Below are 13,502 nucleotides of genomic sequence, written 5' to 3'. Positions count from 1 at the left end.
ATGGCTTTTACATAAACCTTTGATGGTTTGTAGTGCCTTTCATGCTGTGATTTATTGTGTTATGCAAATTCACTTAATTGGTTGTATTATACTGAATGAAGAATTATGATTTTTTTTTACTACATTTTGGTTGGTACAAGAAAACTATTTTATACAATTTAAATATTGAATTTCAGCATGTATTAGGTTCAAATGAGAATATGTGTGTGTGTGTGTGTGTGTGTGTCCAAACTATTTTTTATATCTCACTGGTTTGGCTTATTATTGATCATGGATAAATGTGAGATTCCCTTATGTGTGGCCAATATCTGTATTGAAAATTCTTTTGGACATTTAGTTCATTGATAGATATGTAATTGTAGGCTAAGAGGCACTCTCATATGAGAGACAAACTAACAAATTTGAAATGTGGTTTTACATAATATCATGGTGAAAAACAATTTCAAGATGTGTGAGGAGAAAATTTGGAGACCCTTAACAGTTGTGCGATGCATCTGAATACTGCCAAAACTTAACTTCATTTCATGGTGGTTTGAGAAACAACCTTATAGGCTTAAATTTTGTAATTTAGATTATGACTACTTTTACCCCCTCAAAACATGATGCTGCTGTAGTTTCAACAAGGTTGTTTTATATATGAGTTGAGCATGCCTTTATAACAGGCAAAAGTTTTAGTTTATATAATTGGAGAGAATCTTTTCTTGGCATTCATTAATTTAATGACATATATTTGTATACCATGAGTTCTTTTTTGTCGATTATGCGGAATCTAGATTGAGGACTTATTGTCTAAACCATTTTGATGATATGTTAAATTATAACAGATGAATGATATGTTAAATTATAATATAATCTCTGTTAATAATTTTTGTTTAATTAAAAATAATTTAGAATTCAATTTTTTAAATAATGAAGATAAATTAAATCATATTAATGTGAAAAATAATTCAAAAACTTTTTATAATATAAACCTAAGTTTTATAAATTTTAATATTATGATTTAAAATTTTTTTTACTAAGTTTATTATGATAGTCTTAACTAATGGTAATTTAGTTAGTGCATGCATTTTTATGTATAGGCTCTTAGATTCTTTTTGCATATAAAGTTATTAGATTTTATAATTTTCATGATATTGTAGTATTTGTTTCAAGGGTGAGCAATAGATGTTCAATCTTATAATCATGATATATTAGCATTATGATTTTGTTTTTATTATTTATGTGTAGGGTATTTTGAGATGAGTTTTTATGCCAGTAGTGATGCTGCATTTGTTACTCAACCATTTGATAGTTGCAAAGACGCTCCTTCTATTTCTCAGTCAGCTAAAGGTGTTACTGTCCTATGATCTAATAATACTAGTCTTGATAAGCCCATTTTTGTTTTTCCACTTGGGGAATTGGGTTCTGTTCTGATACAAGCTTTAAGGGAAGGGGAAAATTTTTGTTTTTCCAACTAAGGTTAGTGCTATATCTTCCCTCTTTTGCCATATTAAGATAGAGACTTTATGAATTTGACAAACTAGAAGCATTAAGGTTTTGTAAGTGAGCTGAAAATCTGAAACTGTTAGTGAGGCAGTAGGATCAGTCAATTTTAAAAATTCATAACTTGAGCTAAGAATGTTGGATTGTTGTGAATTTTATGTCCATGGAAACTTTAGAGAGTGCTCTAAAACTTTTGTAGTTTCGTGCAAACCCTAATGCCTCTGTTAAGATAGGTTTTAGGGCAAACTTTTTATTGCTCAAAACTAGAAAATTGACTTGGAAATTTTCCAGAATAGGACACCTGATTTTAAAAATTTATAACTTGAGCTACAGAACTTGAAATAGGGTGATTCTTGAACTTCTAGAAAGCTTATTAAATGCCCTAAAACCTTGTAGTTATGATCAAAAATTGATTTTGTTGGTTGCATAGTGAAATTCTTGCATTTCCTATTACTGCTCTGACTGTGACTGGAGTCTAGAACATTTTGCACATTTTCATTCATAACTTGAGTTGTAGCCCTTATTTCAGAATGATTCAAATTGGAAATTAACATGGACATATGAAAGTTGAGTTCTAGAGAATATGACACTAAAAATCTATTTCTATATTTTTTGAGAAAATTTCAAAGTTGCTGTTCTTGTCTGCCTGAATGACTGAGAATTCAAATGTGTGACTTACATGATATTGATTATGAATGAGTTGTGAATGGAAAGGGAAATTGGTAAACATGTATAGATTGAATAAATTACTTGTAATATTGATAATATGCATGCCTATTACAAGTCTAGGAACTAGGTGACATGATAAGGAAATTGACTAGTCAATTATTGAAATTGTGCACAATAAACTTGACTTTATGTCATGATATGGTTACTTGGCTTTATGCCATGATATGGATACTTGTCACTTGAGTTGTCTGGACATTGTAATTGAGCTAAGGAGAATAAATGGTTAAGTTTTTTTATGTAACCATGTTCCTTTGAAATGTTATGCCTTTGAATGTGAATGTTTAATATATGGAATATGCAAAGTTTATGTAGTTGTATAGTATGTTATTATAGGTTGAATTATGAAGAATTGTACATTATATTGTTGAATTACAATTTATTTAAAACATGATTAATAAAATTGTGCATGGATTGCTTATATAATTGTTGCATATCATAATACCATCATGTTATAGCACCACTAAGCAATGGCTTAGTGGGGAGTTGTTGAACTTTCTATAGGTAATAAAAGTAAAGATAGAGAGCCAGCAAGGGAATGAAGATGGGCGGATGGTTTTTGCTCAAGACCCGAGAAGACACAATTTCTTTTGTACACATTTAGGAGATTACATGTATTAGAAATTTATGACGTGTGATGTAATCTTTTAAATGTGTAAACATTTATTAGTTCAAACTACATGGATGGGAGAACAAGTTTGATATTTTGAGTAATGATTTTAAATGTATATGTAGACATATAATTATTAAGTTTGCACGTATTCAAAATTATTTTTTTTATTTGATGGGATTCTGAGTGTGGGTTATGTATATTGTGGGATGGATTGTGAATGGAGCCCATATAGGTTTCCCGTATTTGTCCTGATTTAATATAAAATATGTTAATAGGTATTTTTAATAGTTCTTTCCTCAAAATAAAAAATTAAAGAAAATTTTATCAGTTTTCCTGTAAAACCCCTCACCCAATTACAGTGTAACCGAGCGAGGTGTGCTACATTCGGTGTTGGAGCACCCTAACTTATCTTACTTTATTTCTTTAAAAATTTTGTTCTCGTTATATTTAATACCGATTATTTTTCGATGGAGAAACTAACAGAGTTTTCCCTATTTTATTATCGTTTGACGTGTTTTACTATTCACCTATTTGAAAATTTCAATAATAATTTACAATAAAATACCATCAATTGTTCTCATAACCACCTCATAATTCACATCTCATTCATATATCTCAATTTCAAATTCATTTCCATGCATTTCCAAATTCATTTCCATGCATTTCCATTCATGCACAATTTATATATATAAATTCTCAAGTTTCATTAATTTACATGGTTTACAAACTGATTACATAAATTAATAATTTACATGATCTATATTTAAACATACAATTCATAGTTTACATTACAAATAATAACTAATTATAATGTACAAAATACAAAATATAATCTATATGGGCCCTATTTACATGCATTGCTGAGGAGGTGACAACCTTTGACTCTCTGCAGATCAGAACTCCAAAATCTCTGTTTAGTATTTGCTGGGCTTTAACTTCAGTATCTGCGCGAGGAAGCAAATCCATCGCGCTAAGCATTGCTACTTAGTGGTGCAATAATATAACAAGAAATAATGTATACAAATAAAAATAATTGGAGCATATTTTCTATACTCAAGAATTTTACTGGGTTTATATGAAATTTGCCATACATTATATTTTTCGTCATTTATGTTGCTCTCTAGAATGTCTTCTGTCATAAGTTTACAATAATCATTTATATAATGTACAAATAAATCTAAAATTTATACTTATACTTATATTCTTATGAAAATCATATTTGTAATGTTATTTAAGTTATAATTCTTCTACTAGTCTTTTTATCACTTCCTTGATACTTTCTAAGTTGTTTACAATTATTTCGTAAGATTTAAAATTTTTAGAACTAGTTTAATTTACTTCAAATCATTCTAAGCAACAAATTTTTGGAGCTAATCTAATTTATTTCAGAACTTCTTCTCATTTATTTACTTTCTAGTATTTTTAATTGCTAATATTTATAACTTATTTTAATAAATTAGACTGCCCAAGTAACCTACGACAGGCTGACTAAACTGGATAATGGGTCATTGGCACTGAACACCGCGGTGCCTCGGGCCGTCATACCATGGGACGCAGAACGTCAACCGCATATGCAGTCAGTATGGCTAAAAAGCCATGATAACACATAATCGGGCATAAAAGCCATGAATACAGGCATAAAAGCCATGAATACAGGCATAAAGCCATGAATACAGGCATAAAGCCTTGAATACAGGCATAAAGCCTTTCACAGTACTGCTAAAATAATACCCTATTAGCATGCCAATCTATCCAATCTGACACACATGTCTAGGTGATACAAGAGCACATAATATCATTAAATATTAATATATTGTATTTTATGACTTTATTATTTCATGACAAATACCCTAATTTATACATTTATCATAATATTCATACATTCCTTACATCATTCGTATTGATCATAATTCGCAACAATGGTGTTCATGTACCATTGTACTCAAGACATTCTTCATTTCTCTCATAAAGAAAACTAATGTTCCATTCATATTTTCATGTGATTCATTTATTCATTATAATATTTATATGAATTCATAACTCATACAAGGTGTTATTATCTTATTTATAAAGGAAACATAAGTCCTAATGTAAACCTCAACCCATTTATACTCAACAATTATAGGTTAATTTCATTTCATATTAAAGTGGTATTACTTATGTTTTATTAGACCTACAAGTAATGGGAATATAAATCTTAACTATATACTCACATAACTTAAGTGTTCATTAAGTTATTTACGTGAACTACTATTTCTATTCCAAGTAATCCATGAACATTTTATGGATTCCAAATTTCATACCTTAATTTCCTCTACCAATTTAGTTCTTACACTTTGTGTCTTTGTATTACTATTCACATTACTATTTACTCAAATTGTTGACTTTTTAATACATAATAAATTTATTGAACCTAAGTTCACCAAGATACCATATTTTGCATTTTATTTTTGTTGGTATTGATTTCCAATACCATTTCAAAGCTTATCTTATGTTATTCAAAATTTTCAGATTTCATATCCTAGGTTTACTGTTCCATTGGTCATTTGTACAGTAGGAATTTGATAAAATTGTCTTCATGAAAGTTGTTTCTTATTGTGTCTAGTTACATTTCATTTTTTGAATCACTCCATTTGGAGTTTTGTAACTCAAGTTATGGCCATTTTACCATAACTGGCCGGATTGATCTGTACCCAGAATTTCTGGGCAATTTGGTTCTACTAGATTTGGTGACGTAAGTTTGGTTGGCAATTTGACTAGGTTATGGTCAGAATTTGGATTTGTGTTCTCCATGAAAGTTATAGGGCTATGTCTCAGCTCTCTTCTAGTAAAATTTCATGTCAATTGGACCTTTCTACATGGAGTTATGACCAAATGAATAAACACTGTTTATTTGGTCATTTTGCCCAGGTAGAAAGCAAGTCACCCGGATTAGGGCAATTTTTAGGTCAACTTGGTTTGGTTTTCTGGGCTGGGTTTCTTCACCAAAATTATGCCATTATGTGTATAGTCTCATGTCCAATTAGCCTTGCACCAATTGAACCTATACAACTCCATTTATGGCTCAAACAATACATTGGACTCAAAGGTCTAAATTTCCTACATAAGAATCAACACTCCCAAATTCAATTCTCCCAACTCCACAAACTTCATTTGACATATTTGGCACTTCTAATGGTCATTAAATCATCTCAACATCATCAAATTCTAAGCAATAATACAAAAACTAAGTTAGGTCAAAGCCCTAACTTATAATTTCAATCTCAATCATACATCCATGCAAATTGATTTTCTAATGCCTTAAACTTCATTAATCAACTTCACTAACTAAAACAAAATTATGAAAACCATCAAATTCATTTCCTTCCTAGGGCTGCCACAAATTGAAACTTCAACATATTTCAAGTTTCTTTTCTTTTCATGCCATTTTAACTTAATCAAGCATGCTTTTCATGCTTAGGAAGGAAAAAGGGTATAGTTAGTGCACTAACCTCTTTAACCACTCTCTTGGCTTGTTGAAACCTTAGAAATTTTTTCACTTTCTTCAAATTTCTTGGCAGCCAAACACTTTTCCTTGGTGTAGGTGTAATTTTTAGTGAAGGTGGTTAGGGCTTTTACGGTGAGAAAGGGTAAGAATTCAAGCTTGAAAGCTTGAAAAATGGAAGAGGAATTCTTCCATGGTGGTGCGGCTGGTTTGAGGGAGAAGGAGCAGAATTCTTTTTTCAATTTTTGGTCTCATTTATCCTCTTTTATTACTTAATTAAGTGGTGCTTAATTGTGATTGGTGGATAGGTTTTTAATGACATCATATGTCATCATAATTAGGTATTTTCTTTCATTTTCTTTTCTTCTTTTCTACACTCATTTTCAATTCAATTTTTAGCAATATTATTCATATTTTAGATCATAATAATTATTTATTTAACTGGACAAGTTGGTCAAAAATCATCTCTGAAGATGAAATGATCAAAATGCTCTCCGTTTGGCTTAACAGACTAAAATTGTATATACCGATTGAAAAATTTTTTTAAACCTTTTCTTGGCATTCTAATGCCATAAAAACCTCAATGACTCTTCTCTGGAGTCCCAATAATTATTTCATGAATTTTCTCCAGTGCAGGGTCAGAATCTTGTCTTCCGATACTTCCCTATACGGTCACCCATCGCTAGGGCACCGGCTCATTTAACTTGGTTGTATTTTATTTCTAAAATTTTTCCTCAATTTTTCTTATTATTATTTGAGTTATTTATAACTCTTCACTCTAGTCTAAATATTTTTCCAGACATTCTAGCTGTCCAGACCGACACTGGTCATCGGAACAGTAGAATGTGTGGAATTGCTACATGAGGGTGTTACATTTCCACCTTAAAATTTAAAGTAAATTTCACCATTTAGGAAGTTCCAAATATATGAAATCTATAAATTTTATTTTCTTATGACTTAAATGAATTTGGTATTTTTTTTAATTTAAACTTATCGTTGTTTTCCAAATATGAGCCTAACTAGAAATAAGATAAAGTTCAAAGGTAATAGGGAGAATGATTAACCTTGAGATATACTCATGGGTGTGTCTCGGAGGTATGTACACACTACTCTAACTGCGGATAGGGTTAGAGTGTTACAGCATTCCTCCAACTAGCCAATTGGGAAAGAAAAGGAAGTTGACATCCTCTATTTGGGATCACTTTGATAGGGTTAATTGCAATGGCGATGATTTTGCAATTTGTCATCATTGCAAGTCAAGCCTTAAGGCTAATAGCAAAAATGGCACCAAATCTTTGCATAATCATATAGAAAAGTGTCAAAAAAAGTACAATCAAGACATATCCGCATGTATATAGAAGCAAAAATAGATTTATTTAGATAGAATAAATGATGGGAAGGTACAATTTGGAAATTTTACATTTGATCAAGAGCTTTCAAGAAGAGAGTTGGCATTTGCTATCATATTATATGAGTATCCTCTATCAATTATTCAACATGTGGAATTTAGAAGATTTATTGCTAGTCTTCAATCAATTTTCAAAATGGTTTCTTGAAATATTATTAAGAAAGATATTTTGAACATCTATGATATTAATTATTAGAAACTATAAAAATAGTGGGAGAAACTAAAGAGTCGAATAGTAATCACCACAGACATGTGGACATCAAATCAAAAGAAATGTTATATGTCCATCACTGCACATTATATTAATGACGCTTGGGTGCTACAAAATCGCATTTTACAGTAATTTGCCTATCTTTCTTAAAATGCTTAATGATTATATGTTTTACATGTTAATTTTTCTTACTTTTTCATCGTCAATATGAAGATTTGTTTATGCGCCAATACTACAAGAAATTAAAAAAATAGCGACGAAAATTACCAATAAAATTTACTTCTATTTCGTAGGTAATTAAGATTACCAACGAATTACCGATGAAATGTAACACCCCTATTTGCATAGCCTGGTATATTTCACTGTTTTGGTGACCAGTGTCGGTCCGGATAATTAAGGGGATTAGAACCATATCTAAGAAAACTAGATAAGCCCTGAAAACAAATAATTAGTAATTGTCAAATAGTTAAGTATAAATAAGAAAAACAGAACACAAGAAGTTAAATGAGCCGAGAGTCACAGCGATGGGTGAACTTCTCGGGAAGGACTGCGAAGTCAATTTAAACTCAAATTTTGAACCATAAAATGTAACGCCGCGGTCGTTAGGACTATTGCGAATGCAGTGGAAAAGAGAAAACCACGAAAAAGAATTGTTAAGTCGATCAAATAATTAGGTTAGGGATCCAGAAGAAATATTGAATTATTTGCAAACCGGGTCGAACCGGCGAGAGGCAATTTGGTCAATTGGCCCCTGGAGCTGACTCTTGACTTGACTGTCAAATAAAATCAGAGAAAAGAAAATTTTGAAATTGGGAATTAAATTAAAGAACTAAAGAAAAATAAATAAATAAAAGTGAAAAAGTGATTACATTATGCATGACATCATGCATGATGCAATAAACCTTATAATTAAAAATTTAAATTTAGGATAATTTTTTGTCTTACTAAAGGTTAAAAATTTATATAAAAAAAAAGAGTGGTCTTCATCTTCTTACCGTAACCTTTCCCTCAACCTCTCCCTCTCCCTCTCCAAAACCTCCATGAAAGCTCATTTGTGAGCTTGAAGAAACCAAAATTCCACTATAGAAAATTCACTTACCATGATTAAACTTTGTTTGGGCAACTAGAAAAGAAGATTAAAGGAGAAAGAAAGAAAAAAAAGTCGAAGGAAGTGAAGATTGAAAAAGCTATATCAAGGTTAGTAAGCTAAACTTGAATTTCTAGTTTAATTAATTGTGTTTATAGTTGAATAAACTTAGAAAAATACTTAAAATGAAATGAAAACAACTTTGGAGGACTAGGTGTGAATTCGGCCAGCTAGGGTTTAAGTTGAGAATGCATGAGTTTGATTGAATTAAATATGTTAGAAAGCTTGAATGAGTTGAGAAATGGTGTTTGTATGCTTGGAACTAATTAAATGTAACAAATCAAGTGAGTTAGGGTTTTGTACCAAGGGTTTGAGAGACAAAACTTGGAGAATTGGTCAAATGGTGTGTTTGACCTAGTTTGAGCTGAAAAATGGTCCCTTTCAGGACCAATTGTGGTGTGTAGAAAGTGTTGGAATTAAGTTTGAATTCGGATTGGATATGTTCATTCTGCAGGCAGCATGACCAAGGTCCCTTTCAGGGACCAAAACTGAAAATTTACATATCCAATTGGTGTGAGGTAATTGGGAATGAAACTAGACACAAAATGACACATTTTTCATGTAGGAATCATGCCCAGAAAGTGACCATAGCATAGTGAACAAATTGACCAAATCTAAAATTAGGTATGCTGCCCTATACAAAAATGACCAAATGAATTTGGCCATAACTTGGGCTAGGCAGGTCTAAATGACCTGAAATTTTACCAGTAGAAAGTTAAGATATAGCCTAAAACTTTCATGAAGAACACAAACCCAAATTATGCTCTTAACCAAGTCATTTAGCCACCCAAATTTGGTGACCTAAAACTGCCAGAACTCAGAAATTTGCCCAGAAATCTAGGTAAGTCAAATCCGGCAGCCATGATTCAAATGACTATAACTTGAGCTACAAAACTCCAATTGGAGTGATTCAAAAATGAGAATAAAGTAAGACAATAAGGAACAATTTCTATGAAGAAAACTTAGCCAGATTCTAACAGCAACATGACCAATGAAACAATGCAACATAAGACACTAAAACTGAAAATTTGAAATTTTGCCTAAAAGACTTGAGTTTTGAGAAAACAACCAAAACCAACAAATTAGGTAACCAAAATGTGGTATGTGGATGAAATTAGAATTCCCATACCTATTAAGCCTTAGAAAGTTAACAAATTGACTTGAATAGTGTCATAAATAGTAATCCCGAAATACAAATTTTAGAGAATGTCAAGTTTAGCATATTAAAGCTAGATATAAGTAAATTCGAATTTATTTTTAGATTTATGATAAGTTATGATACTGAAACACTGTGTGTTTCAGTGGGAAAGAATACCAGGAAAGAACCCGAGGTGTCGAGTTAAGGCTAAGAGATAACTCGTATAAGGTTTGTGCACAACATAGAATTTCTGTAAATTTTCTTCTACACATTGTTTTGAATGAATTGAAATATTGAATTGTGATATCATTGTCTTGAAATGTTTATTATGCTTTTAATTTAAATTATTGAAAGTTTAATTGTATATATTTGAAATGGCATCAAATGTTTAGTAAATTGTTAAGATAGTTTTGAAACCACAGTGTCATGACCATATATTTGAATACCTCACTAGCATGACTAGTGGGGGAAATCAATTTCGAATTTTGATTCCTTCTCTGGATGAAGTGTTGAGGTGTGTGCTAGTAGAAGAAGAAAAAAAGTGGGTTCTCATATATTTGAGCTAGCTAGCCTGGTGATGTGACTTCTCCTTAGCCTCTGGCTATTGAGATTATATTTGTTTCGAATGGCATGATATAACTGTATGTTTTAATGAAATTTGTTTTGAGACTTTTGTAATGAAATTGTTTGGATTAAAATCTTATAAATCATGTTTTGAATTTATATTTCATGTTCAGTTTAATTTTTAAATAAATATGATTTAAATTCCGCATAAAGATTATTTTTAGTATGTTGTGCACCACTGAGTCCCAGTACTCAGCGATGGCTGTTATTGCTATCGCAGATATAGAGACTAGAGGAGCAGTAGAGTGAGCTGCTGAGGACTGAGGAGCTACTTGCTTAGAGTTATCGGGTATATTTTATACCCTGACTGTAAAAAAATTACTTTGATGTATGTAATGTATGTAAAGGTATAAACATGTAAAACTGGTCTTGAGCAGTTTGTATAAAGTTTGTAATCAATTTTAGTTTGAATTTCTCTTAGTGTAAATTTTTAGTATGATGTATATAAATTGTTTTATCTTTAATGAAATATGAATGGAAGTATTTTGCTTAAAATTGAATGAAATTGATTAATGGTATTTTGATGATTGTCGAATATTGGAAATTATGGATTTGAATTTTTGAAAATTGGTAAATGATGTTGAAATTGATTGGGATGGTTGTGAAATTGAAGAAGTTGTTGAGACAAATTATTGGAAGTGTTTTTTTTTAGGTATTTGAAGAACTATTTTCTCAAAATACAGACGGCACTCTGCCGAAATTTCTATAAAAATTGCGGAAAAATAAAATGGGCTAAAAATTTTAACTAGTTTTCAACCTTAATTAAATGTTTTAATACCTATTAGAAAATGCTCACCACTTATAAAAGTAAGAAAATTATTTTAAAATCCCTTGTAGGGTACTTAATGAGTTATCGGTAGGTGAAGTTCGATAGTTCATTAGGTATTCTACGGGATCATGTTATACCTTACAGAGGGGTAAGGTGTGACATGAAATTTTTTTCGTCCACAAATTCATGCATAGGTGATTTTCACCGACGAAATAGAATTCGTAGGTAATTTTTCCGACGAAATAAAATTCATAGGTAATTTTATCGACGACAGAGTGTTCGTAGGTAATTATACCGACAAAAATTTTGTAGCAAAATTGAGATTTTTTCATAGGTAATTTCGTGGGGGGGTTGTAGGCTAAAAATGAATTATCAACTATTTACCGACAAAAATTTTTGTCCCTAATTACTGACAAAAGAAATATGGTAGGTAAAATGAATTTAGAAATCTAAGAATTACCAACCAATTTTTTGGTCAATAATAATTTTTAATAATTTTTAAAAAATTTTACCTACCATTTTATTTTATAGGTAAATTTTTTAATGAATTTTTAAATATTTAACTACTACTTTATTTCGTAGGTAAGTTTTTAATATTTTTTAAAAAATATTTGCCTACTAAATAGTTTTGGTAGGTAATTTTTTGTTCATAATTTTAACAATTTTGACCTACCATATTGTTTCGTCAGTAAAATTTTTTAAAAATAATTTTATGCATTAAATTTTAATTATTAATGGCTTAAAAATAAATAATGCATAACAAATAATAATAATAATAATAATAATAATAATAAAATCCAATATTATTATTAATAATAATACTCCATGCATGTTTTAAAATAAATATAAACTAAACAATAATATAAAAATATTAAACTTTAATAAGTTAAAGTTAAGATACAAAACCATCAATCCTGATCTAGTGAAGGTGGAGGCGAAGTTGGAGGTAGAGGTATTGGTAAGCCTCTGACAAATCTCATCATCTCCTCCAACATTGATTGTCTCATGTTTTCTAAACATATCTCAAATTGCTCCGTGATAGCTTGCTTCTCTACTTGCCTCTGTTGCCTCTCTTCTTCAAGTTAATCTGTAATAGTTTGTTTCTCTGCTTGCCTCTTTTGCCTCTCTTCTTCAAGTTGCTTTTTAAAATGTTTTGCTTCTTATTGTAAAACTACAGATTGAGGATCATGTGATGAGGACCCCCTGGAAGAAGATTCTCGATGTGAATGGTAAATGACAAATGATTGTGATCCAAGCCCATACACCATCTGTCTCTTCTAGCCAGCCTCAACAACATCCAAAAGAATTTGATTCTCATCGATGGTGTCAAATATAGTTTGTTGGAGCTCTTCCCTTCTAGCCACTATTGCTTTCTGTATGTAAAAAATAGAAAAATTTGTATTAATTCATGACATGATATAATAGAAAAATTAATTTATTTAAATAAACAATTAAGTACCTAAATTTATTTGCTTGGACTTTTCGTCCACAAATCTTTCTTTGTCATGATTGCGAGTATGAGTTTGAACAAACAACTCATACCAGTTGGGCCTTCGACCCAAATCTTTCTCTTGTAACATATAAATAAATAGTTATGAGGAATAAACTACAATAAATTAAAAAAATTTATTTTGAAAAAAAAGGGACAGAGTTTCCCCTATATTTTGACATTTTGTCCTATCATATATCAACAAATATATAATAACTCAATCTCAGATCAATCCAAACAATTATTGAATGACAATTTCATCAACAATAATCATATTTACTTATTATAAAATAATTAATGAACTAAATATGTATATAGAAAAATAAATTTAAATTTAGATGAAAATTAAATATATAATATCTAATTATGAAAAGCTCACCATTCTATTTGACCATTCTTGAAATGATATAG

Source organism: Hevea brasiliensis, chromosome 6 (genome assembly GCF_030052815.1).
Source record: "Hevea brasiliensis isolate MT/VB/25A 57/8 chromosome 6, ASM3005281v1, whole genome shotgun sequence".
In the NCBI taxonomy this organism is placed as follows: domain Eukaryota; kingdom Viridiplantae; phylum Streptophyta; class Magnoliopsida; order Malpighiales; family Euphorbiaceae; genus Hevea; species Hevea brasiliensis.
Note: the sequence above shows the minus strand (reverse complement) of the source record.